The sequence below is a fragment of the Marmota monax genome, unplaced genomic scaffold, assembly GCF_021218885.2.
Source record: "Marmota monax isolate L192 unplaced genomic scaffold, Marmota_monax_Labrador192_F-V1.1 WCK01_AAM20220418_F8-fsc00063, whole genome shotgun sequence".
In the NCBI taxonomy this organism is placed as follows: domain Eukaryota; kingdom Metazoa; phylum Chordata; class Mammalia; order Rodentia; family Sciuridae; genus Marmota; species Marmota monax.
Window position 1 is genome coordinate 7,802,321 of NW_026693726.1, and position 5,078 is coordinate 7,807,398.

Sequence of the window (5,078 nt, forward strand, 5' to 3'; positions counted from 1 at the left end):
AGGGATTAACTGGGTGGTAACTGCAGGCAAGTAGAGTGTGGCTGAAGGAGGTGGGTCATTGGAGGCATGCCTTTGGGTGTATATTTTGTCAGTGGTGAGGGGAGTCCCTCCCTACCCTCATTGGTTGTCTATGGTCTGAGACCTCTGAAACCATGAGCCTTCAAATAAACTTTTCCTCCTCTAATTGTTCTTGTCAGGTCTTTTGGTCACAGAAGTGAAAAACTGACTAAAACAGTATCTTAAGCCAGAATCACAACTCTATGTCCACCAACTTAAGGCCTTGGCAAGTCACCTGTCTCTAGAGTTGCAGTTTTCACATCTTTAAGATGGGATAATAATTATACCTGACTCCTAGAATTTTTGTGAAGATTAAACAAGACATTTGGAAGAGCACTGAGCATAATCCAAGTGTTCCATAAACAGTATTTTGTATATAGATTTATTTATAGTTATATATGAATACCAAAGCAAAAATTATTTTTTTTAAATTTTTTTATTCTTGGTTGTTCAAAACATTACATAGTTCTTGATATATCATATTTCACACTTTGATCCAAAGCAAAAATTCTAAGAGAAAGACTTGCTAGAAATCTCATACTTACTCTGCAAGGTATTGTTATAGTGTGCATCACATTACCTGATGCTTGTGTTTATTATAAACATCTTACTTTTATTTCACTCAGTTTAACCTTTAAATTTTAATCATTTATTCAATAACTTAAAAATAAAATCAATTTAATCATAAAAAATTAATACTTTAAATGCTAGAAATTTAAATAAAATTAAATTTGCCTCACTTACACAACTATTTACGTTTCAATTCCAGGGAGATCTATAATATTTATGTCAATGATTTCTGCTTTTTAATTCCTATATTGTGATTGGTGAGGGCAAAGAGCCCGCAAAAATTGTCATTTGAGGAAGCTGTGATGATGTTTTACATCTTTCCTTGCATTTCTTTCCCTTTCCCATACCTTAAAAAAGAGAGAGAGAGAGAGATCACACTGGTATAAATTTGAGGAAAGTCTGTAAGAAAATTTATTTAACACTAAATCTGGTTTAGTGGAAATCCCTCTAATAAGAAATGAGGTCATGTCTCTTGCAATGAATCATGTCATTACATTTATTTTCTTTTCTAGATGCCTTTCTTCCTTCATTTGTCATTTCCAAGTCTTTATTCTTGTTGATTATTCAATTAAATGAAATCACTGAGGTTTTTTTTTTGAAGGCATAAAACTGAAGCTAATACAATAATGGTTTCCTATCCAGTTTTTAAAAAGCAAATATCAAGTTTGTTTTATTCCAAGTTCTCCACTTTCTATTTGTGCTTTGATTTAATGTGCATCTTCTCTCCTTTACCAGGGCTTTCTACTCCTCTTTCTCCCCCTCCCCGCCCCCCCTTTTTTAGTACTGGGGAATGAACCCAAGGTCCCTTTACCACTGAACCACATCCCCAGTCCTTTTTATTTTATTTTTTTATTTGTTCTAATCAGTTATACATGACAGCAGAATGCTCTTCGATTCATTGTACACAAATGGAGCACAATTTTTCACTTCTCTGGCTGTACACGAATAGAGGCACACCATTCATGCAATCATACGTGTACCTAGGGTAATGATGTCAGTCTCATTCCAACATCTGTCCTACACCCATGCTCCCTTCTGTCCCCACTCTTTGCCCAATCCAAAGTTCCTCCACTTATCCCATTCCCCCCACCATTATGGATTAGCACGCACTTATCAGAGAAAACATTTGGCCTTTGGTTTTTTGGGATTGGCTTACTTCACTTAGCATGGTATTCTCCAACTCCATTCATTTCAGTCCTTTTTTATTTTGAGACAGGGTCTGGCCAAGTTGCTGAGGCTGTCCTCAAACTTGTAATCCTCCAAATTCTCCTGTCTCAGCCTCCAGAATCGCTGCAATTAGAGTTGTGTGAGTTAAAAAAGCCTGGTGTGAGCTTTGATGCTGAAAACAAAAGAGAAAAAAAATTATTCTTTATTATAATGTTCCTCTACCTAGAAAACTTTAGGATGAAAGAAAATCCTCTGCCCCACTAGTTTGATTGATCTTCACACATTTCTTTACTGTTTTAATTTTCCTTTACTCCAAAATTACACTCCAAAACATTTTATACAACTACACTTAAATAACTCCCATATATTTTCAAAAATAATTTGAGAACTGCAATCACCTCAAGGGCTCTTTAAAGCATCTCTCCCTTCCAAGACCTTGAGATATGATCCAATACATAGGATATATTACTATTTCAATCCTAGAATTAGAATGAGTATCTTAACAGTGGAAACAAACTTGGAAAGCTATTTAGCCTAGAGTCTTCATTTTACACATGTGGAAACTAAGACCCTGAAAGGCTGTGATGGATACAGACATAATTTTTTAATATGTAGTTACTTTTGCCCAAATTTTACAAAAGACAGATGGATTATCCGTAGGTTCTAATTAAAGGACTCTTGGAGATGAAGCTAAGCCGTTTTTCTAAGCTGGTCCTTATCAATTCCCTTAATATCATTCATTTTAATTTAAAGGAAACCTTTCTGTCAATAATTTTATTTCCTTGAAGACGATTTTGTTTGTAAATAGCACTTTATACTGTTCTTCAAATCTGTGATCTCCAAAAAGTTAACATCCCACTAGGATGTTCCAATCATCGAAAGGACCCCGGGCCGAAGGACGGGACGGCGCAGGCCCCGCGCCCGACACCCGTTTAGATCCGGGGAAGGGAGACTGCAGGGACTGAGGCGGCCGCGACCAGACAATGTCCTGCATTCACCAAGGCCTCGGCCAATCAGAGGCCGGCACCTCCCGGCCCCGCGCGGCGCCACCGGCCACGGCCTGGCCGAGGAGAGCTTGGCCTTCGGCGGCCATCTGCGGCCATCCCGGACAGGGGCGCCACGCGGGGAGGGCTTGGGCGGCGGGCGCCACGGCGTCCCCTCGGGGCAGGGGTCGCGCACCGAGGGCAGGACACATTGCCCCCTCCAGCTTGAACTCGGCGCTGTCCCTTTAAGACTATCCTCCTCCCGGGGCCGAGCAGAGCGTTGGCGGCCTCGCCGCAGGGGGCCGCGACATCCGGGCTACCAGGCTAGGGACAGCGATGGCCCTACGGTCAGCGCCTAGCGCCCGCGAAACACCCGGCTCGCCACGGTTGAAGGGGCGCCTCCAGCCTAAAGAGGCCCTTCAGGGCACACGAGTCCCCAGCGTGGGGCTGGCCAGCTGCCGTCACCACCCACCCCGGTTTCGCGGACGCTTAGGCCGGGTGGCCAGAACCGGCACGCGGGTCACGGACCTCAACCCGCGGCGCTGCGCAGCGCGCGCCCGCTTCAGGGCCGCCCCTCCTCCTGCGCGTGCCCGGGGGGGCGGGACGCCGTGGAGACAGCCAATCAGCAAAGGGCATCCAGGGACCGCCCCTAAAGTCCTCGCCGGGGGCGGTGCGGGAGGGAGAACTTCGTGGGGGGCAAAGCGGCAGGAGGCCGGTGGGAGAAGCCGGATCGCTGTGGAGTTGTGCAGTTAGGCGCGCAGCCGGCCAGCTCGGACTCGGAAGCTATGGGAGAGTGAAAGGGACGTGAACCGCGGGGAGGGTGACTGGCCGCGCGTGAGAACCCGCGCGGGTGAGCGGGCGGAGGCGGGAGTCGCCGGGAGCAGGTGGTGCGGCCGGAGGGGGCGGGGAGAGGGCGAGAAGTGGGGGGCGCTGGCACGTCCTGGAGATAGGAAAACCGGGAGTGGATGTGCTGAGTTAATAAGCGAACCGCCAGAAGCTGTCAAAGCTTATTTATGCAGGACAAAGAATTTAGAGAAGTTGTGTGGAGTAAGATTTTCCTCCTTTCAGTGTTTTTTTTTTTTAATGGCTGCATATTTTTAATAAGATATTTATTAAAGTTGAAAGTTGGTCACTTAATATTTTATAATAAGAGTTAGGAGAACGGAACAAAGGGCGTTTAAAAAACAAATTTCTGTAATCCACAGATATTTATACGAAATGATGTTTCCAGACATTTAGGTACACTGAGTTAATTTGTAGGTACCATAGCGGGTGTACTGGCTGGAAGATTACTGTCTACCCCTCTTCCAAAATCTCATTTCCCCCACCTGCAGAATAAAAGCCATGAAATTCCCTACCTATCCCACAGCGCATTTTGAGACTCCGTGTATATTTAAAGAAAATATAAGCACTGCCCCGCTGTATGTGATCCCAGGGGAGGTATCTGACAGCCCCCCCCCCCACCACCACACACACACACACCTTTTCCTCTGTGCATGCTCGGGGTAGTCTCGTCCATTTCCAGAGAGTCATCTTGCTTCAGCACCTCTGTCCTGAAGTCCAGGCATATTTAACTTGGATGCCACAGAAATTTCAAAATCTACGCGTTCTAAACGGAGTTCCGCACCTTCTCTCCAAACCTGGCGTTTTTCCCATCTCAGCAATGGCATCACTATAGCCCGGTCATCAGCCCCCCTCCCATCTCTTTAAGCCCACAGATCCGTTTTATGTTCGCACTTCTTGTCTGGTTGTCGCTCCTGCCAAGCTCTGACTACCCTAGTGCTAGCCACCCGTCTACCACCTGGATTACCACAGTTACCTGTTCATTGCTCTCTCCGCCTCCACATTTCCCCTCCCCCATCCCGACGGTGCAACTAGATAGATGCCTTATTTGATTTTAATCCATCGTGTTGCATTAGTTTCAGATCTTTTAAGGGCTCCCTTTTGCTCTCAGGAAAAGACCTTTCTCTTAAGGCTCCTCTAATGCTGTTTCCGCTTTCGTCTTTGGCTGTGTCTTTTACCTTGGCCACTCCTCCCTCCCGTCCCCGTGTTCCAGTCAACCTGAACTGCTTTCAGTTCTCTCTTCGTGAGAGTTCTCAAGCTGCTACCACTTCCCAGTCGCCTTAACCGATGTGCTGGCTCCCTTTCTTTCTCGAACCTCCTTCCCCACACTGAGGGTTTGTGCGCCCAAAGCAACCCCCTCTACTGTGCACCCATATGTCTGTACCGCGGTGGCCTGTGGTCCTGCCTGGTGGCTATGTCCCATGCCAGCCTGTGGGGCAGGACCTGCATGGAGCTCAC

At 46.0% G+C, this 5,078-nt stretch overlaps 1 long non-coding RNA gene across 1 annotated transcript; it reads right to left on the minus strand.

Annotated features, from left to right (window-relative positions):
• Positions 1–1,097: 1,097 nt before the first annotated feature.
• Positions 1,098–4,744, minus strand: LOC124103857 (uncharacterized). Its single transcript, XR_009228326.1, has 2 exons — positions 4,260–4,744; positions 1,098–1,966 (listed from the first exon to the last, which is right to left on the minus strand). It is a non-coding gene; the product is annotated as an uncharacterized LOC124103857 (long non-coding RNA).
• Positions 4,745–5,078: the final 334 nt, after the last annotated feature.